Source organism: Phaethon lepturus, unplaced genomic scaffold, assembly GCF_000687285.1.
Source record: "Phaethon lepturus isolate BGI_N335 unplaced genomic scaffold, ASM68728v1 scaffold4789, whole genome shotgun sequence".
NCBI lineage: Eukaryota > Metazoa > Chordata > Aves > Phaethontiformes > Phaethontidae > Phaethon > Phaethon lepturus.
In genome coordinates, this window is record NW_010561303.1 from 86955 (window position 1) to 109804 (window position 22850).

Consider the following 22850-nt stretch of genomic DNA (forward strand, 5'->3'; position numbering starts at 1 on the left):
TTAAGAAGCCTATGTCTGGGACAGAACTGACCTTGACACAGGTCTTTTCCTTGCTAGTGTCTCCCCACATGATCATGGGAATTTATTCAATCTCCCTTCTCCTCGTAGAGGTTGTCTCTCAGGAGAGGTGGTCCCATGTGGATAGAAGACTGCTGAGAAGGGGAGACTTTTCCCCCAAGATCTGCTTTGGCTTTCTCTCAGCAAAACCAAACTTGGGGGGCGGGGGAGGGAAGATAGAAAAGGTAAAAAAGGTAAATCGGAGACTGCAATTGTAGCCAGGGCTATTTATGTCTGATTTAGTGAAAGGTTCCTAAGAAGAATGATTTTTGCATGTCCCTCAGTCATGGCACAGGGAGGGATGGTCCTGCTATAGGGCTGCAGGGATGGGACAGGCAGTGCTGCCCTTTTGCTGGGCTGGTGATTTCAGCCCGGCAGATGCTGGGGCGGCGGTGGCAGCTCACTCCCAGCGCAGCGGGGTTTAGTTCTCCATGGGTTTTACACAATAGGATTTAGCTCATCCATAGGAATGTTGCAACAGAGAGAGGGAAGGATGTGGGGGGAGACGCGGTGGCATTCAGCCAACTGAGCCAACACTTCTCTGCTGATCGCCGCTGTTTCTCCCGGCTTGATACAGGCGGTGGCCTCGTCACTGACCTTCTCAAAGAAACCCCAGCCCACGCTGTGGGGGAGGATGCAGTGTCCTGGATTTCCCATCTCACACCCCCTTTTTTTTTTTTCTTTTCCGCAGTCGAGTTTGCCTGCGAGGAGGAAGGGGAGGGAAAGGCAGCATCTCCATATTAATGGGTTCCTTAACGAGAAGCCCAGCAGAGCTTCATATCCATCCCCGCAGCTACCTGAAGCGCCCTGAGCTGCCCCTGAATGAGACACCAAGGTGGGTGGGTGCGTGGGGGAGAAGGGTTGAGTGGGAGCCAGGAGAAGGGCAGACAAAAAAGATGAGCAGCGTGTGTGACAGAGATCGGAGCTGCTGCATGCTCCTGCCTTTCCCCACCTGCCTGCAAACAGGGAAGGGAGGTAATCTGCCGGGTGAGCTTTGCAGGGGGTGAAAATGGGCCAGGGCAGCACTCCCGTGGCATTGCTAAAATAGAGATGATGTGAGCATGGGTCCCCAAATGTGGTACCTGCTCCAGGGGGGTTATAACCATTTTTCCTCCTCCCCAGGTTCTGCATTGGGGAGGGGGAGAGGGTGCCTGCAATGTCGCTTTGCTCAGAGCCTGGAAGGCTTTCTGAAATGGTGCTAGTGCTTAGGGAGTTTGTGAAGGAGCGGGGAAACCCTAAGATTTGGAGTTTTATGATGCCTATGATGAACACATGCAGACCTCTCCTTTCCATCCGCTGCTTAATCCCCAATATACTTTTCCAACTCCCTCTCCAAGTTTTGCGTGTGATGGGCATAAAAGGCACCCTTTGTCTGCTACTTCAAATCTTGTGAGGGCAACACAATCTCACCCAGGTACTCCGATGTTTCTGCCAGCAGTTGTGCAGGAAGCTGACTGAAGTCTGGAGCACAAGTCTTATGAGGAGCAGCTGAGGGAACTGGGGGTGTTTAGTTTGGAGAAGAGGAGGCTGAGGGGAGACCTTATCGCTCTCTACAACTACCTGAAAGGGGGTTGTGGTGAGGTGGGTGTTGGTCTCTTCTCCCAAGTAACCAGTGACAGGACGATAGCAAATGGCCTCAAGTTGCACCAGGGGAGGTTTAGGTTGGGTATTAGGAAAAATTTCTTCAGCGAGAAAATGGTCAAGTATTGGAACAGGCTGCCCAGGGAGGTGGTGGAGTCGCCGTCACTGGAAGTATTAAAAAAACATATGATGTGGCACTTCAGGACATGGTTTAGTGGGCATGGTGGTGTTGGGTTGATGGTTGGATTTGATGATCTTAAAGGTCTTTTCCAACCTTAATGATTCTTCGATTCTGTGACCACCAACCTTCATCCAAAGCTCTAGTTCCAGACATAGTGGGTCTTAAAATCTTGTTTATCACTTACATTATTAACAAGGAGGCTGTCATTGTACAGAACAGTCATGGGGTAGGGTGCCTTTCCTGGGAGTTGTGGAAAACCATGTTCACAACATCTTTCTTTTGACTAGGACATGAATTGTGATTTATTCACATCTGAAAAGTTCTGACCTCCACATATCTAGCTAGCCCAGCATTTTCTGCAAGAGCATTGCTATTTTGGATGACTGATCAAACATCCCGTAGGCCAGACCAAGGTATATCTCAGAATATATACCCATGCATGCATGCAGGCCATGCATCCCATATCTCACAGGAAAACTAATTCCATCTCCCTGCTTCAGTCGCACACAAAGCATAAGGACCCCACAAGGAGTGCCATCTCCTGACCCAGAAGTGCCTTCTCAGGTGTTGACCTAGGACACAAGGGTCCAGACCAAGAAAGGATCTGAATTCACATCATCCAGGCTGGCCACCCCTGTTCATTCTCCCTGAGAGTGCCTTATTTATTTGCTCAGCCCCATAAACACAGGGTTTCCCCACCAGGCTCTCTTCGGTCTGGATGAGTTTGCATTGTGGCCTGGTAGAGTGCAGAGGAAACCACAGAGATTCAAAAGACAAAGAGCTGCCAGGTAGGGTACTGCTCGATCTCTGAAAAGACACCTTCCTTTCCTTAATTTGGGGACTGAACAACCATCACAGAAATTTTTCCTTCTTCCTTCCTCATTCCCTCTCTCCAATTATCCATGCAGATCGCCTGTGGCATTTAGAACAGCTAAAATTATCTCAATTAATTATCTCCACTGTTTTCCTTTGTTTGCTTTTCCTTTCTGGCTCTTTCATTCCAGGCAGCTGGAACATGTTCTTTAGACACTCTTTAAAAACAAAAGAAAAAAAAAAACCTACCCCAAACACCCAATAGCTAACACTCATGTAGCTTCAGTTTGTATTTATTTAGAAACATAAATGAAATAAATGATGTGAAAAATACAAAAAGACTCATTGCCCCAGCCTTCATCCACAGGAAACAGGAGAGTAGTCTTACTCACCTAGTCCACCAAAGTCATCCCTTTGTGGATTACAGGTCTACTGGAGCTGTGGGAGAAAGAGCTAAAGGGCTGTGCACTGATTTTTGGGGCGTGCTTGGTACCATGAGGTAGGAACATGATGGTGCTACTGTGCTCTGGGATGTTTGGCCTGCCTGTCCACATGTTCATCATAACAATATCTGTCCCTTTTTATTGACCCCTCAGCTTTGCAAATTCCCTACCAATCTGTTCTGGGAGAGAAATTTCCTTCCCAGCATCAAATTTGGCAGCTGCCTCATCCTTGTGCCTGACAGCATGAATCACCAGAGTTAAGTAACAAACCCATTTATACATCAAGATACCATCGCTGTCCAAGCAATCATTCTTGTGCTTTTCAATGTGAAGCCGATTAACGTGGATTCTGCCTGTACTCATTTTATTCCCCCTCCTTTGCTCTTTAATTTTCCTCCCAATAACTTCTGGATGTTTTGTAAAACAGAGAAAAACTTCAGAAGGGGGCTGGGATGCTAGGCAGAGTCAGAAAATATATCACAACCCCCAAGAAGGGTTGTTTACTATTAATTTTATGAGTTTCTGGGAAACCTCTCAGGGAATCTCACCAAACCCTGTTTGGCAAGAACAAGTAGATTGCTAATGAGGTAGTATGCCGCCTGATTTGTGTATTATTGTCTTACAAATATACCTACATACCCACACACACTTTAATGCACCTGTTATTTTTACAAGGGTTTTCTTGGTGTTGTTTTTCTGCCTTCCTAGTACCCGTTTTATTGCTCTGGTCTATTGGCAGTTATTAAAAAAGTGATTCTGGGATGCATTTGGTTTATCCTTCCGAAAATGAAGTTTTGATGGGTTGAAATGGCAGTGGGCGATCCATCTTGAAATAAAGATCTGGGGAAAGCATAGTGCATTGTGAGTTTGTGGAGGCAGAGCGGGATCTGCAAATGTTATTAAGCCTGGGAAAAGCAACAGGACTTGTATGCTGAGCATAACTGCAGGACTGCAATATTCAGTAATTGACAGAAAACAAATTTAGGCTGAGACTTGTGTCTCTCAGTGCTTAGCTCTCAGACTAAGTGTTCTCCTGCTGTCTGGTCAGCCTGGGTCCGGGTAGGACACAACCAAGGAGATGGCCGTTGCCCTCTTTTTTCTGCACCGTAGCTGAGGTACCCCCATAAAGCTTAGAAAGTTCTGCCTCAGACACCTTCCTTTGCCTGATTGGAAACAAGAATTTAGTGAACACAGACCTACGCTTTCCTAAATTGCCCCACCACTCTGAGTGAAATACATCCATGATCTCTCAGGTCTCTCTCTTTGTCTAACAGAGACACTACAGCAAGCACTAAAGCTTACTTTTCCCAGCAAAGAGTGATTCAGACTTGGGGAGAACTTAAATACCAGGTCTGGGGTTTGTTCTTGCTGTGTCTCCCTACCAGTGAGTAGGTGGGTAATTCACTAAAGGACAGATTGCAAATTTTCACCTGGATCCAGATAAGTTCTTTTAGGCAGCAATGGGTCCACAGCCTGCATCCCTCCATCCAAGGTACATGCTTCAAGCGTGGGGATACTGCACATAAGGACAGCAGTGTTGTTATTCATAGCCTGTATTCCTAAGAGCCAAATCTTAAATGAAAATTTTAAAGAACGCCTAGTGACCGCCCAGCCCCCTGAAGGACGGACTAACAATCTCAGCATCTTTTAGACATCAGACTTACGGAGGGAGGCATAGTTTGGCAGCTGGGCTTCATTAAGTCTGTTTTTCAAAGATGCATTTATCTCTCCAGAATAACAATTGAGTTATCTCAGGCCCCATATTCCATCCTCTTTAGTACGTCCCCTCACAGCTATTGCAGTAGGTAGCAAGTACCCGCAGTCCCCTTTGTGTCATTATGTCATTCTTTCCCTAAAATATTAAACTGCCATCAAACATGAAGCTTGCAAACATCGTTGGTAGACTACTGGAGCCTTACATTTCAGAGCTATTGCTGCTGCTGTTGCATATTTTGTAGATTTTTTTTCAAGCAGTCCAGTTTTGCTAATGGGGTCACTTGGGGGTTTGTTGAACTGCAGGGAAAATGGAGATGAGCAACCTTCCTGCTGGGAGACTTTGCAACCTCAAGGAACCTTTTTCAGAAAAAGGAGTTCCATGTTCTTAATGAGATCATTTTCAGAAAAGTCTGGAAAAAGGAAAGAAGAGAAAATAGTGACAGCAAAATAGAGATAATCACTAAAAATGCTTTTCAAGTAAACCAGAAGCCCACTCAGTGTAATGAGACAGAAAAATTTCAAGAAACCTAAAGGAGGAACATGTGCTTTATTTGACATATCAGAGCCAAGTCAGTATGTGAAAAGCAATAGCATCTCAACCCTGCAGTTGTCTGTCACTCCCCTGGTGCAGATAGCTGGATTAAGAGAGGAGAAATAGGGCAAAATCCCATCAGTGGCATAGTTTGGTGCCAGGAAGGCTGCAATGAAAATGAAAATTTATGACAAATCTGACATGCTGAGTTGGGTAGAAACTCTACCAGCAGTCAGCTCTCGGCACTTACATCTGGTTGGTGCGTTCACGCCCACTGAAAAAAGAGCGCACTCAGCAAGGGGTGATGAACCCACGCGGACCACAAAGGCCAGCTTCATGCCTCTCGACACGGCCAGGCACATGAGCTCTTGGGATAAGTGTTCAGTGGTAGCTTTCTGCATGGATGTAACGTGGTAACTTTTGAAAACTGCATATGGCTGATGCCAGATGGATATTTTAAAAAGCAGAGGCAGATCAGCCTTGAGTGATAGGAAAACTGGAAGAATGGGAGGAGGGAAGGTGGAAACAGAGGGATCTCCTGTCATCTGATTGACATGGCCAAAGCCTCAAACATCTGTGTGGGAGTGGTAGATCAAACAGTTGGTTGATGACATGAAATGACACCTCCAGCACATCTCTGCCCATATGCCAACATGGTTTACCAGGCTGACACTTTCCTGATGCCTCAAGAAGCCAGGGCGAAAGTATAAGGAGGTGCCAGAGAAGATGTACAAAAGAACGTCTATCTCAAAACCCAGTCTGCAACATTTTCCATGAATTAATGCCTATAGAAGAGTATAGTAACAGAAAAAAATGTTATATGTCCAGATACTCTCCTAATCTCCAGGGTTTTGCAGCTCAGGCACTGCATGAAGCAAAGCAGGTCGTTTCATATTTGCTTTTCATGGAGTTTTTTCCTTCCACTGATTTGCTCAATCACCTTTTGAATGTCTGTACACTTTGGGGATCTATAATATCCTACGGCACAGAGTTGCACAGATAACCAGATGTTGTGTGAAGAAACTCCTCCTTTTTCTTTGTTCTGAGCTTAGAACTTGCTCATTTCAACTGATAACCCTTCCTCAGAAGACACAATAACCAGTCAACCCCTAATGACTTCTCTCTAGATCCTGTATTATCCTTCCTTTTACCCTTCCTTTTTTCTAGACTGAATAAACAAGGTTTAGATAGCCATTCCCTGTGTGGAAGTGACTTTATTACCCATTTCCACTGGTAAGGTTTTTTTCACATCCTTCCAGGGATGGGGACACCAAAACAAAGCACACAGTATACAAGATGTGAATGAAACAGGAGTTTTTGCAGGGGGAACGAGGACAGGTGAGAGAGGGCAACTGGGAACTTTGATCATGGGGAGCCCACACTCTACAGACCCCCTGGTGCAAAGGACACACAAGTGACCTGAGGAAATCATCAGAAGGAAATCAAAGACAAAGTGCAAGGCTACCTATTAGAAAGTTTCTGGCATAGGGGGGCAAAGTGGGGACAGAGATGGAAATGGGCAGAGTCTTCCTGAGGGAAATAAATGTCACAGGGACAGGGTATTTTTCCAGCAGATCACGGTAGCTATCTGTCTTTCATGACAGTGGATAGGGTATCAGAGGAGTTTTCCCAAATCCCTGCATTTGCATAGTGCAGCACTGAGCTGGACGTGTGTGTGGTAGGGAGAGGTGTCCACATCTCTCACTCAAACAAGCAGCGTCTGCTAAACACTGCAATTTTGACCTGCCCACAAGGCAGCCAGAGCAGTCATCCCAACTTCACTCCTCCTTCCATGTCATTCGCTTCCCTTAGCAGAGCTATCTATGGAGCCGTAGGTCTGAAGTGAGCCAGAGGGACAGGTTTAATTTCTTTCTCTTCAATGAGGGAAAGTCTGAGCTTCCAACTTCTTGCAATCCGACATGTTAAACTGGCAGCACCAGTCTTCCTTCTGACGACTTTGCTCATAGACTTTCAGTTGTGATGCTTCACCATCTGAATAAGCCAACTTCCCAGCAAGTAAGCTTCTCAAATTTCTAATTTAACTGCAGTGTAACACTTCCTTCAAGGCTTGTTCTTTTTCAGATCCTTCACTTCATTTCCACCAGCGATGCTAGCATTTGCAAAGTGGTAGCATAGTTTATCTTTCAGTAGGAATTTTGTACCCAGATGAAGCTTGAGTATTTCCAGCAAGGCAGAGTGGGTTGTCAAATACAACAGTTCCCATGCTGGGATCATTTCTTCCTGTCTGAGGAAAGTTGGTGAGAAACAGAAGTGCTTTGGTTTCTGCAGTCACTTTCCTTGACAAGGAGAAAGCTGGTGAAGCAAAAATGGGACAGCTGGAAAAGCAGAGCTAAGACACAGGTGAGACAGGCTTCCAGGAAAGCAGACCTGGCAGGATTCCATTTCCTGGGGAGAAACCTGCATGTGGCTCCCTGTCACCCACTCAGTTAGAACCAACATGGCATGGATGATGTTAGTCCAGCCTCTGAGAAAACCTGCTTGGAGGGGTGTTACCACTGAAACTGTGGTTGTAAGAATTATTCCTATCTTGTGTATTTACTCACCACACCCGTTCTTATTCAAAGATCTCTGATAATTGTTGACCTTATTGGTCTCTGATAGTTGATGTTTGGGCCAGGTGTTTAAACGTAGGCTTAAGCGTTGGTGATAGATACAGAGGCAGATGCTGAACGACTGGGTGGAGATGTTCCTTTTCTAACTTCTTGAATATGGCACAAGGGGAATGGACTACAGCCACACTCACGTGATCTCCTATGGAGCATCTCCCTGTACCGTTTTGAGAGACAGAGAACTGGACTAGATGGACCATTGATCTGACCTATGAGGACACACTTTATTTTCCTAGGTCCCTGGTGCTTTTTAAGAAGCCCCAGAGCATTCAAACCATTGTCACAGGACTGAAAAATATGAGATGGATCATGAAGAAAGTCTACACTCCTCTGGAGTAGGAGCTGTGGGACAGCTGTGATAGCCTAAGGTATCACAAATAGTACTGAATGTGTGTATTTAGGCAACCTGAATGAAGTTCTTGTGGTGGGATTGTATTTGAGATGAAAGGCATGGTTCAGCTGCCCGCAGGACAACAGGCAGGTCAAACTCCACCCAAATCCCAAAGGCTTTAGGGGGTTTCCTACCTTGGGTGTCACAAGTCTCTGGCTCCTTTATTTGTAGGGACACTGCTTCTGCACGGGAGACTAAGAAGGGAGGCTGGGACAGAAGTGAGTTCAGGGGAGACAACTACAGTGTCAAGAAGAAAATCACAGAATAGTCTCTGTGCTGTATTCTCCCAGCCCCTAACAATTTGTAGATTAAAGACTTCACAAACTGGGGAAGAAGAAAGGTTTTAGGGCAATCTGTGTGTAACACTTTCTGATGAAACTATTTTTCTCATTGCTTCCGAAACCCTTTGTAGTTCAGCCACCCACAGCATCCTGTGAAACGCCTGGAGGGAAGGCTCAGGGTGATCTCATCAACGTATACAAGTATCTGAAGGGAGTGTGTAAAGAAGATGGCGTCGGGGTCTTTCCAGTGGTCCCCAGTGACAGAGAAGAATCAATTGTCCACTGAGCCAGTATGAATAGTAAAAGGTTGAAAGATAATTATGTTCCAACAGGTTTTGTGAAAATTTGTGCCACAGCAGGGCTGAAGTAGCTCAGCTGGGAGAGCGTTAGACTGAAGATCTAAAGGTCCCTGGTTCAAACCCGGGCTTCAGCAGTGTTTTCCTGTAGTCTTTTGTTCCCAGTGCTGTGTTCCCCAGTACAAGAGAGACAAGGACATACAGGAGAGAGTCCAGTGAGGGACTGTGATGATGATGAAGGGACTGGAGCATCGCTCTGAGCACGAGAGGCTGAGAGAGCTGTTCAGCCTGGAGAAGAGAAGGCTCCGGGGGTATCCTATCAATGTATATGAATACCTGAAGGGAGAGTGCAAAGAGGACGGAGCCAGGCTCTTTTCAGTGGTCCCCAGTGACAGGACAAGAGGCAATGGGCACAAACTGAAACACGGAAGGTTCCCTCCAAGCATCAGGAAATACTTTTTACTGTGAGAGTGACTGAGCACTGGCACAGATTTCCCAGTGATGTTGTGGAGTCTTCATCTTTGTGGATATTCAAAAGCTGTTCGGACATGGCCTTGGGCAACTGGCTGTAGGTGTCGCTGCTTGAGCAGGGGTTGGACCAGATGACCTCCAGAGGTTGCTTCCAACGTCAGCCATTCTGAATCTATTAAACAGGGACACAGTTTTACAGTTCAAGGGCTTCTGCAGAAATACTGATATAAAGGATTTTTTGTCACCTCAGTCTTGAGCTGCCTGTTCCTACTCCTATATCATGGACTGACCCATGAAGAGGTAGTGGTGTTGACCCACTGGTTTATGGGACTACGTAGGAAGTCAAAACTGTGATTTGGGAAAAGGAAAAATACCCTATCAAAAAGACTAATTGCAATCTGAATCACAACTGACTTTGAAGCAAATCCTCTCCTTAAAATTTGTCTTCTTCCAGGCTGAAAATTTCCAGTGTGTCTACTTGTTGCTCATAGGGAAACAGCTCCAGATGTCTGAAAAACATTTCTACCCTTTCATGAACCTTTTCTACTCCTACACTGGCCTTTTTAAGACAATAATATTCAATGGGCAGGCATCCCAAAGAGTTTTACAACTGAGTAACCGTGTTTTCTGTTTTGTTCTCTGTCCCTTTCTGACTAATTCCTGATCTATTGAGAATTTCAGGCAAACAGCAGAGACAAGACCCGAATTACCAGTTCTCCAAAAAACAGAAGTGAGAAACAGTGAACCTTTGACTATCAATGTCTCAAAGATTAACCCCAATACTCATCTGGTCTCTTCTGTGTAACAGGGCAGAGACCTCTTCTTTCTCCCTTTCATTCTGGTGGTGCTTTTTAAGCTCTGGATATAACCCTACCAGATCCTGCAGCACTTCCAGGAGATGTTCACTTCCCTGATCAGGATGTGAATAACAACTTGTGTGTAAGTCCATAACACCATGACCTGCTTAAGCCTTGAAGAGATACCATGGCTCCCACGGGGCAAATGTCTCTATCAACAGCCACCACCCACTAGCAGGTAGGGCCGGAACATGCATTGCTCTCCTGCTTAGCTCACACAAACATAGCAGCCACTCACCCGGTATAGACCTTTGCAGATCTGATGCACTCAGGCAGTGTCCTCTGGCACCAGGTAGAAAATGACCCTGTAGTCCTACTGTCTATGCCTGCATCTAAATTAGGCATGAGCTTCCTTGTCCCCAATCTGGATGAGAGTAGGTCAGAGCCCCCTGCATGGTCCAAGGATTAAATTATATCAAATTGGTATATGTCTTGGGCTTCGTTTTGTTATGAAAACAGACCTCAGGCAGTTGTGTAAGTACATCCCAGGAATTGCCCTCAGGTTTAAGAACAGCGTACAAGCTGTGGCTGTGCTGAACTGCTCTGACCTCATCTACCACACCAGAGAAATGCAGCCTTGGGCCCCAACAGCAGAAGCAAGTCAGATACCAGACGCACAGATCGTGAGTCAGAAAGCAGTGGGATGGCACAGGCTTAGCTTTCAAGCAGTCCTGCTAAACAATATTTTGACCTGGTGCTAGACTCATGGTTTAACAAGCGTGCTGGAAATCTAAATAAGGACAGTGCTTGGGCTTGAGAACTTCCCAGTGCTTCTCCACACTGCTTAAATGTGCCAACCTGTGCCCTCCCAGGCAACATCCAGATATAGTTCAGGGGACAGCAGGGGGCAGGAACCATTCCCAAGAGGTGGCTTGGGCATAATGAATCTATTTGTGTTGAGGCAGTGGGAGAAGGAGGTTTCAACACCATGATAGATGTGCCCTACCAGATGGCCTTAGTCCCACCAAACAGGACAGACCAGTTGTATTTGCTTTTGGCACTGTAAACCTCCCTGCAAAGGACTTGGTGTTTCCCAACACCTCTCTCCTTGGCGGGCCACCAGCACCCTTATCTGAGGCAGCCTAGAAGGGCCTGCCACAATGAGAATAAGCCTTTGGAGTAGAGCTTCGTTATGGGTTGCTGAACAGATAAGCCACAGCCAGCTGAGGAAATCCCTTGAGCTGAAAACAGTCAAATCATGGGAGAGATTCGTAGGGGTGGGAGAGATATGGGGGCAGATATCATGTGCATTTGTCCTGGTCTTACTCCTCACTGCATATCGGCTCATGGACAGTATTGGAGGTTGCGTGTCTGAGTCGGCACCGTTGTTCTCATGGAGGTGCCAGTGTCAGCTGGGCTTGCTCACCCTTAACGCAGCTGCAGTCCAGCACTAGGAGGTAGCTGCAGTCTAATTGCATTGAAGCCTGATCCACAGCTGTGGGAAGGCAAAGGAAAGGTTCCCACCGATGCGAGCAGTCAGGCCCTCGTGTTCACACTGCAGGACATAAAGAAGTCCCCACAGACCATAGTGCAGCGCTGCCAGAAGTGATGACAGCAGCTTACTTGTCTGCTGCTTCTCCCACCGACCTGGTCCCCTCCTGGCTGAAACATTTTCAACTCAAGCCTCAGTGCCAAAAGTTGCCAAGTTTCCCTGTCTTTGGCTCAAGGAAGGGTTAAAAGCGGCCCCGTGCTCGGGGAGGCTGCGAGGGAAGGTGCAGGATGAATAACGATGGTGGGCGGCAGGCAGCGTGGGGGCGGCTGCCCTGCCAGCACCTTCAGCCAGCCCACACACACGCAGATCTCTCCTCTCACCGCCGTTCATGTCCCGTCGGCACCAGGGCCCCCACACTGATCAATCAGTGCACGTCGGAGAACGACGACCATCTTCTCCTGAGCCCCTGTGCAGCGCTGCTCCAGCCCACAGCTCTCCCCCACAAATGCTCACAGCTCTGCCAGCTCCGATTTTCTGCTTTTGCGAGTGATTCCTGTCTTTCTCGTAATCCCCTCAGCCGTGATTTGCTTCTGCTGTCCTTTTCCCCCATCCTGGTGACACTTCTCTCTACCTGTCCCACGGGTCAGTCCGCATGCATCCACCCTGACCGCACAGCACCAGAGTTACATCTCATGGCTGCTGAGATGCGGGAGCCTGCCCTGAAAGATCAGCCAGCTAAGTAAGTGGGAGATCCTCTTTTAATTAAGCAGGAGCTTAAACCCCCCCCCCCCCCCCAAAAAAGGGTAAACAGGAAAAAACCCTGCAAGGCATGTGGTCACTGTGGGAGCGTGACTGGGTCCGTTAATACTCCTGGGAAAGGTCCCACTGAAATTGCTGAATGCAGATCACACCAGGGGTTGCTGCATGCGCAGTGCTTGCTCCGTTGTGTTTTATGGGGTCGGACAGAAGACCCCCAGACTTGCAGACACTGTGAGTCACTGCTGCCCTGTGTCAATACAGCTGCCTTGATGAAAAGGTCATGGGGTGAGGTGTGCATGTTACCAGCATCGCCTTCTCTATTTTCCTGATTGTGATAGTTTACATTCCCGTAGCGTGTTTCCATTATTGCTTTCTTTTTATGTTCTTGTAGGACCTACTGTAATATATGGACTAATTGGACTGCGTGTCTGCTTTGTCCCTTGCTCTGCCAATGGCTAGCTTGAGGAGAAGGCAATCCTTTTTTTCATGCCTCCATTTCACCCATCAGAAAATTGGGCAAAATACTCCAAAGTCACTTTGGAAAGTGCTCTGAGATCTGACAGAGAGACAGAGATAGAGGCAGACAGCACAAGCAGACAATAAAAGACATTTCTAGCCCTGAAGATTAATTTTCTAAATTACATGGCAGCTACAAGATGAAGAAACGAATGGATTATTATTTGCATGTCATGGGAGCAATAATCCCGCGATTACTACTCCAGGCATAAAGACATTAAGGCTTGGTTTGTGCTGCAGTGCAGAGCTCTTGGAGGTGTAGTAGCACTGTGCCATGATCAGACAGCTTGTGTGCGGTCGTAAAGGTAACACACGCTTTTGTGCACCTGTGTAGAGTCCAGACTGTGATGAAGACCACCCATGCTCGCATTAGGAGATACATCGTGCAGTCCTTGCATCAGCAAGTGCGCAGGAGCTGCCACCCGGACCCTCTGAGACCAAATTAGGTCTGCACATGTTCAACCCTGCCTTTTCTCATCCCATCTGAGCCGGTGAGGTTGGCCTCTAATGTCACGGCAGCTGAAATCTGAATCATGCTCCCCATTGACTTTAGAAGGAGCCTGAGGTAACCAAGGTCTTTCCTGCATTAAATACCTAAAACTGAAGAGAAGATCTGCCCCAAGGAGCTTCGGGCAGAAGTCCATGACCCAAGAGCCAACCCTTGGCCATCCATAGGGTAGTCTAGCTGTTCCTAAGAGCTCAGCTCAACAGTCAGCTTTTCCAAAAACTCTAAGCTCTTGCTTAGAGCTGCAAATCCAACCTTACTTCTTTTTGCAGTGGGAGCTGCTTGGTTTTTAAAAGGCACAGGGTCCTAGTTCACCTGGTGAACATGATGTTGTGCACGACAACAGTGTTGGGTTTTAGATAGCATATATGAGGATCAGGGCAGTACTTCCATTCAGGTCATCCAGAAAACCCCTGGAAAATGTAGCACTAGGATTCCTTCTCTCTGTCTAAACAGTGTCCTAAAAGGGGGTTTGGTCATGCATCACACCAACAAAAAAAAAAAGGAAAAGCATAAAAATTCCTCTTTCAGATGCAGCAACTGTCCAGGACCTCCCCTGAACACTGAAAGCCAAAATTGGAAAATAGCAAAACACTTTTTGGATCCAGCTCAGTTCCTCAAAAGTAGTAAAGTAAACAGATAGTCAAAATACCTTCGAAGGGTCTTGGCTTTAATATCTATGACTGATTAATTAAATGCAATTTAGATTATTATTTGGGCTGTTAACTTGTGAGGCAACAGGCTATCCTTTATTTTCAGTCTGAATAGCGAAGCCTAATTTTATTTGTGACTGCAGGGTGCTAGTGGAGGAAAAGGAAAGCACATGAAGCACTGTTCATTACAAGTGGAAGTAAGCTATTTAAATATGCAAACTGTGTTCCAAAAGCCCAGAGAAAGAGGGCTGTGGAGCTCCTGCTGTTGCTTATGAGATAAGAGAGATTTTTTCATTTCCCTGCCCAGGGTGGGATTCAGTCTGGGGCAAGAGTGAATACTCTTCTGACAGCCTTTGGGAGCATCCAGGAGGTGACAGACTGGGGAGAGTTCGGTAGTCCATGCAGAAGGGTGGGTGGATTTCAGTTTGATTTCCAACAAGCACTTGCAGCACAGAAAACATCCTCAGAAAGCTCTGCATATTCAAGAAAATAATGTGAAAAGTATGAGACTCTAGTACAGGAGTGATTTTAATGACTAGATAGTTTATAGGTCTTTAAACGACACAGATCATCTTTTTAAGCTACTTGACTTGTGCCACATATGTTGGAAACTTCCTTCTTGCTTCGGTCTGAGGAAATTCAACTATGTCACACAATTCCTCATTACAAGCAACTGGAAATGCCTAGAAGAAAGCCTGCCCTGCTGAGATTTTTCAGGAAAAAAAAAAGCAGAGCTGGGAACACTGCAAGTCCCAGGCAAGCAGAAAACAGATAAAATTAAAAATTAACAGACGGTCTAAATAAATGCAAAAAACATTTTCCTAATGAGCAAGTTCACTGGCCATGGTCAGAAGATGCTGGACAAGTCTTTCATCCCACTGGGATTTTGGTGGCATCGATTCCAGGCTCCCATTTCTTTTACCCTGACACGGGGAAACTCCTCGAGTCATTTTGAGTCAGTGTCTCTGCCTCCAATATTTTCATGCCAGCCTGGTTACGTGGGTGATTCTCTGCTCTAGTTTTCAAGCAGAAGTTCTCACAAATTGACAGAGGAGGCTTTGGCACCTCCACAGGAGGAGCGAGAGAGAGGGAGAGAGAGAAGGAGAAGTATCTGGAGGAGGAGTAGAAATGAAATGGGCATTTGGAAACCATAAAATTAGCATAGAAAACGGCGGCAGCTTTTCTTTACTCGGACTGAGTGAGAGGCAGTACGGTTGCCTGCTGATTTTAAAGCTACCCCATTAAAGATCCTGATGGGTGGCCGCAGATGTGCTGCATTGCCTGTTGCTTGAGGGAAGCTAGTTTTGCAGCTACAGCACCAACCTGAAAGCCTGCAAAAGCAGAGTTCAGGCTTTACCTTGGCTACAGATTTGCCATAGAAGCTCCCTAGTGTTGGAGCCAATAAAAAAAAAATAAAAAAAAAAAGTAAATAAAACCAGGACTAGAAGGCTTGCAGAGCCACTGAGGATATGGGTTTTTTTCAGCCCAAAGATCTTTAGGGCTTAAGGTCTCGGATCATCACCTCTAGCTTTAAACATTTAGCTGAAGTTTCTAAGTTAAGAGCTCCTTTTTTTCCCAGCCTCTCATTATAGACAGTAGAGGTAAAAATCATCTCCTTTGCAATTTTAGTGCTTCCCTGGGGAAAGACCTGTTAGCTCAGGGTTTGGAGAAGCAGTCAGCTTTCCCCACTAGATAGATGAGCACATCTCAGCTACTTGATATTTCTGGAGCAAATATGAGGTACCTGCACACAGCATTAGCCCTACCATGTGCTCAGGCCACAAAAATCACCTTGGGTTTGTTACAGACTGCAATCCGTAGGCACACAGCTCTTTCCTGCAGCTCAGCTCATGTGTCTGAGCAACTCCCTTGTAAACTATGCATAACTGTACCTACACGTCCCTTAGGGAAGGGTCTTGGTGTCTATGAAATATAGATCCTGAGCCTCTGGTAGCTCTCTGGAACTGAAATCACCCCAGGAAACCAGCTTCCATAACCAGGCTTTCAGCTTTCTCGATCCCGGCCAGCACCAGCCATTGAGTTTGCAACAGGACAGAGAGAACATTGGCTTCTACCTCCAGACCAAATCCTTACCAAATTCATGGACCTCATGTGGCCACCCACCAAGATGAGGGAGTTTTTCTCAGTTGTGGCTGAGAAGTGGCAATATAGAAAATCTTTTTCCTGCCAGCCCTGTAAAGGTTCCTGCGTTGGTGCGCGACAGGGGAAACGCGGTGACACAGCACGGCAGGGCTGCTGGAGCCTGGAGCTGCACGCTGAGACCTTCCAAAGATTATTTTCCAGGGGAGTGGGATCTGATGTCAAGACACTCTACCTTTAGAAACGTGATTTACCATCTTGTGCATGTGCTGATAAGGAATCCAAGCGACACGCGTGGGAATCTGGTGCCAGTATCCTTGGCATGACTTGGGAGAGACTCAGCTATGTGTAGCAACATGGGAAGTGAGCTATGACTTCCCCAGGTGGGTCAAACATGTCCTCTTGGAGGAGATCGGACATAAATAAGGCAAAAAAATGAGACAGGAGATGTCAGGAGAAGGAGACAAAGCACCACAAACATCTCAACACCTGCAAATACGCCTATAGCCATCTGCAGCACTAATCCTCCAGCAGTGCTGGGGGATTTGTTCCCTTCCAGAGCTGGCGGCTGTCTAGATATATAGTTCAAAGATGGTCTTACACACTGTAGCCAAGTCAAGCGGTGTTTGCAAATGTGGAAGAGAGATTTCCTGAGGAATATGCAAGAGATTCATTAATTTAAATGAGCTAAGCTTTCTGGATGACCAATTGCCCTCTGTACCACATTGGTAAGGATGTTAATACACCTCTTCGAGCTCCTCCTTGCTCCCCATCTTACTCCCCGATCAGGTTCCAGTCCAGAAAGTCCCTCTCAAAACGCAGCCGCGGTATTTCACAGGATCCCCCATCCTCCTCTCACCTCCTCCGGGAAGAGCTTGCTTTCCCCTCCAGGTGAACCTCTCCCTCGCTGCCTTTCCGGCTGTCTCCCTCTTGCAGGTGGGTGTTCTCAGCCTGGAGCTGGCGGGCCAGCCGAGCTGAGGGGGCAGGCGGCACAGACAGCAAGCAGCTTTGCTCTGGAAATGTGTTACTAGTTATTCCTGTTCCCTGCTGGAGGGTTTCTGCTGTCACTCCCAGGGACCACGACTTCCCCTCCCCATGGCAGCCACCTTTGCCAACACATTTTATTGTGTTGAGGACAGGAGAAGAGTTGGGAAGGGGTGGAGGACAATCCAATTTAGAGTTGAAGAAAAGCTGAAAAATTAGATTATTGATCTTTTTCCCTTTCTGTCATATCTTTTCATGAAACTGCTTCATTTTAATGAAACTTCCCATGGGCTGCTCTGAGAGCAGACCAGCTGCACACACATACACATAGGCTGTCCAGTGAGCACTCACATAACTGGATAAATAATCTCTGGACACAGGCTGCAGAGTCAAAGCTGTCTCTTTAAATGTTTTATTACCAGCTGGAGACCTGGAATGGCTGGAGACCTGGAATGGCTGGAGACCAAAATGGCATTGTTCTCTAGTGAATGAAGCAACCGAGGTGGGAACAAGTGTTGTTTCTGTTGGGGACAGACTTTTCAGCAGAGCTGTAGCAATAGGACAAGAGGTAACAGTTTAAAACTAAAAGGGAGTAGGTTTAGATGAGATATAAGGAAGAAATTTTTCACCATGAGGGTGGTGGAATCCTGGCCCAGGTTGCCCAGAGAGGTGGTAGATGCCCCATCCCCAGAAACATCCCAGGTCAGGTTGGACGGGGCTCTGAGCAACCTGCTCTGGTTGAAGATGTCCCTGCTTCTGGCAGGGGGTTGAACTAGATGGCCTTTAAAGGTCCCTTCCAACCCAAACCATTCTATGATTCTATGATTCTCACTTTGCATTCCCTATAAAGAACTAGCTGGAAGTGAAGGGCAAGGTCGTCTCCTTCCCTGTTCCACTTGCTCATGGGATCTGACTCCCTCCTGACAGCTGTTTTTAGTCAGAATTATACCTATTCTGTAGGTATGGAGATCCCTTGATGTAACCCACTCTTCCATCCCACTTCACTGTCTGTTGTGGTCATGGGTTGATGCCAGTGAGAGTCAGGCATGATATTCTAAGAAAGACCAAAATTTTATTGACAATAAGGCCCCATGTTGGTCCTACCTCCCCATATCCTCTATGCCTGCTGTGTTCCCCAGATCGTTCACCTCTGCCAAGGAAGGTTGATGGCATGACAGGCTTCACATGACATTTATCAGTTTATGGAAGTTGGTACCGCTGGATGCTTTAAAGGTAAGCAAGCAGTGCCCAAAGAGAGTTTTGGGCAACAAGCTGAAAAGCAGAGAGGAGTAAAACATTTATAAAAGTAGGAGATGTTTCCCTGGTTTTTGTGCTTATTCAAGATCCCAGCTTTTCTTAATAAATAAATAAATAACCCAGGGGAAGGAGGATGAAGAAGAGAAGCGTTTGATTCATCATGCCCTTGTCATACACTTGGTTATGTCTGATGAAACCTGAGTATCCTCAGTCAGATCAGACACTGTGTCAACAGAGAGGGTTGTGGAGCAAAATGAAAATTAGGGATGGGAAGATGGTTCCCAGTTACGACATGTGGTATGACCTCTTTCCTAGGAGACCCACTACAATACTTTTCTGGGAGTTGTTGCCCTCCCTGAAGGACAGGAAAGAGCTCAGAGAGCTGCTGTACATTGACTGGCAGAAACCTTTGAATTTACAGCTCACACACATCCTTAACCAGTTTAGACATATTCTTTATAATGCTGCCTTCTAGCTTGACCACATATTGTTCATCCTTTGTGTTTATCTCCTCCAGATACACACAGACAACACTCAATCTCTCCTAGCCTTTTGCCATGATAGGCAAAATGTTCCAAGTTTTTCCTCATCTCCATTTATCTGATAGACTCTCCCTTTCCAGATGAACACCGAAGTCCTTCTCAGCCATTTAAAATGGTTTGTATCAATGGTGACCCAGGCTTCTGTAGTCTCTTCTCTGGTCCATCATGCTGTTTCCTACACTATTTCCTCATTATTTACCTCATCTTTCACTGTTGTTCTGAAATGAGTTGTCCTCTTCTTCCCTATCTCTTCCCCTTCCTAATTTCTGACCAAGTTTGAGGTAAGTTCACCTGAGAACCATAGGAGTTCCTAAGGAGCAGTCTCCTGAGCACAGCTCAGTGACGCTGATGCCAGCATTATGAAGGCTGCGTTTTCCTGGATAACATGACTGTTTGTAGTCCTTGCAAATAAAAGGAATTAGAGAAAAAGAGGACTTGAGAGGTATGTGAGTAATACAGCATCACCCGTGGGAACACGTGCTGGGATAACACACAAAAACAAGGTAAGGACACAGAGTGCTTTCACCTGCAAGTTAACTCTCACCACACATGGGGAAGTTAAGGCAGGAGTCAGTGCTACAGCTAGAGAAACTGAGGCACAGTGATGCAATTTACACAGATCATTCAGTTCGTTTGTTGGAGAGCCTAAACTAAGGCTGTTTATGCTTTTTTGTGGATTACAGCTCTCTGAATTATTCAATAAAGCGTAATTTAATTGCATAATAGGAAGACAAGACTATGAACTCCATCAATTACTTGGTAAAAGGAACGAGAGCAATCGGACATTCCAGTGTGTTTGGACCTGTCCATGATGTCCCCAACTTGGCTTTTGCTCATCTCGCTGCTCTTGCCCTCATTAACAGCCAATGTCCCAGCGAAGCCTCTTCCCCTTCTTGCAGCCAAGACCTATTGGTTGTAGATCTTCTGTGGGTTGCCCTTGAGTCTGCTCTCAGACCACCTGAGTAAGGCTGAACACAAAAAGCACCCTGCTACCCAAGGACACTGTCACAGCAAAGTGTTCTCCATTTGCACAGAGCTGGCATCCGTTCCACCCGCTGACTTTCCCACCTCCAAAGAAGGCTGGAGCTCAGCGAGGGGAACAAACATACCATAGAAGGGAAGCAAACTCTGCCAAACGCTGCAGAAATGGGACACAGATGGTGTCTTAAATGAGAACGGAAGTTTATTTGGGGGCTCTGTGTGTGACGTAGCATTGCAGATCTTGAAGCAGATGACAGACACTAGGATTTCAGAGCGGGTTATGAGATAATTTTGAAACAGTCTCTGTCCACAGAGCTGTTGGATTGTCTGGGAAAAAAAAAAAAAAGAAAAAAAGAAAAAAAGTTGAACTCAATAAATGGTTCTGTAAGCATGTGAATGTATAAACCTGCTTTTATTTATATGTAGATCTGGTTCTTCTCATGCCCTAATCTTAATCACAGCTGTTTGTTGGCTGGTTGGTCAGCCCGGATGGTTGTGCTGATTGGCCAGGTGGCCACTGCTAATGGAACTGCATGAGGATGACATTAGCCTTGCTTTTCCCTGCTCTAGACATAAACTTTTGTCTTTGTCCTCTACACACAGAATGGATAGAAGGGACCTCTGGAGATCATCTGGTCCAACCCTCCCACTCTAGCAGGGCCACCTAGAGCCAGTTGCCCAGGACCACATCCAGGTGGCTTTTGAATATTTCTAAGAATGGAGGCTCCACAATGCCTCAGGGCAACCAGTCCCGAGTCTCTCATCCTCTCCTCGTATTAGAGATGTTTCAGTCCATTCATCATTTTCCTGGCCCTTTGCTGGACTCTATTCAGTAACTCCATGTCTCTCTTGTACTGAAGAACCCAACACTGGGCACAAAAAACTACAGGAAAACACTGCTGAAGCCCGGGTTTGAACCAGGGACCTTTAGATCTTCAGTCTAACGCTCTCCCAGCTGAGCTACTTCAGCCCTGCTGTGGCACAAATTTTCACAAAACCTGTTGGAACATAGTTATCTTTCATCCATTTCAGACAAGCTTAGTTGACATTAGCTTGTGAATCAACAAAGTTGTTTCAGGGAACAGGATACAGACAGACTGGGCTCAAAAGCAATGGCCCAAGGCATGAACACAACCTCTTTGTCAATGTGCATGACCTCTGTGTATGTGTATGACTTTAATAATAATATGACTCTGGAAGATGTATAGAAATGGAGCAGAGAGACAAAACAGGAGTACAGTTACCATGAGATTAGAGAAGGGCTCTGTTGCTCACAAATCATTGCAAGGAAAATAAAAAGATGGAGCTAGGTCTGGGTAGATACAATGCTACTGATGAGGAAGCTGAATGTGAAGTGACAAGGGTGATGGAGGATGAAGAGAAAGATAAACTGATTGTAGAGAAAGCTCAAGAGATTACTGTAAATGGGAAGATAGTGAAAGAGACAATCATTGCTCTCTCTGTGCTTCTTGTGTTGAAAACACCATCCTGTCTTGTTCTTCAGACCCTCTTTCTTTTTAGTCGTGTTTAGGGTGTCAGACTCGGATACAAGTTGTGTTGACTAATGTGATTCCCTTCCAGGCTCATCTGGGATGCCACAGACGTTCCTTGGTCCATGGCACCTGCTGCTAATTGCAGTGTAGAGATAAGAACTAAGGGCAGCACAGAGATGTTTGCACCCAGGTCGATAAACCGAACAACAACATTGGGGAGAACGCTCTGGTTGTGTTTCCAAACTCATCTGACATACTGAAAATACCAAAATACCCTCTCTGTAGGGAAAGGTTTGGATGTGCTGGTAAGAATAAGAAAGTGGGACTCCTTGCTAAACCTAAAGACCGAGGTCCATATCATAAAACACAGCTAAAATATGGAGTTAAACAGCAACCTTGATCTGAGGACCAGCCAAGAGTATTAGAATAGAACAGACATTTCTAATACCTTTTCACAGAGCCCACTGAAGGATCTGGAGTTATCCATGGAGTCTGGCTAATCCTTTCACATCAATCTGTCTCTCTCCAGCTAGGGAATGGGAGCCAGACATCTTGATGGGAGATGTTTGCCCAGCCCACCAACTTATTCTGCAAACAGAGGACTTTTGCTCCCAGTACAGAAAATCTACCATCTTTCAGCAAATTCACATGTTCCCCAAAATACATATGTGAAATGCACAGTAAGTTTCCCATATCTGCTTAAAAACTGGTAGTGAAAGGTGTCAAAAATATATTTAATCTGTTTTTTGACAGCAGCAGATATTTCCTCACAGAGATTTATTAGGTAACAGTTTCTGATATCTAGGGCTTCCAAACTAGGCTATGGAAGCTCCTGCAATATCCAGACATCAGGATCATACCCTAAGTGAGTTTCCTTTCTGTAAAACCACTTCCACCCCTGGATCCCAACGGGATCCATGACCACTGAGGAGCTGATCACATATGCATGGCTGAGGGTCTCAGCATCTCTGTGCTTATGAGGTGGAGACCATTTTGGACAGCTGACCTCTGCTACAGAGTTTCTGCTTCTTGTTCACTTACACTTATAAATTGTCTCCTATATGTGACCTAGAAACCTGCCAGATTCAGCCCTTGAAAGCTCATGGTGCCAAGATTAGGGGCACATAGCAAACCCAGGGCATCGCTAAAGGCCAGGCAACCCAACCCAAAACCCAATTCCTCTGTTACACTGTGTGTCTGGTCGAAATGCTAATATGAGAGGAACCTAGAATATTACTCAGGGATTTGGTGCCACAGAAAAGTGATTTCCTGAAGTGGGAATGAGCAATCCTTGTCTGACTGTCTCTTTCACCTCCACCTGGACCTCAGGATCCATAAGAAAAAGGTTAGCTGGGGATTGGCCACAGTAAGTCTTTCCA

At 46.1% G+C, this 22850-nt stretch overlaps 2 non-coding genes across 2 annotated transcripts; one reads left to right on the forward strand and one right to left on the reverse strand.

The window, feature by feature from the left end:
- Positions 1 to 8985: 8985 nt before the first annotated feature.
- On the forward strand, positions 8986 to 9058 carry TRNAF-GAA. Its single transcript has one exon. It is a non-coding gene; the product is annotated as a tRNA-Phe (tRNA).
- An 11817-nt stretch (positions 9059 to 20875) lies between these two features.
- Positions 20876 to 20948, reverse strand: TRNAF-GAA. The gene has a single exon. It is a non-coding gene; the product is annotated as a tRNA-Phe (tRNA).
- Positions 20949 to 22850: the final 1902 nt, after the last annotated feature.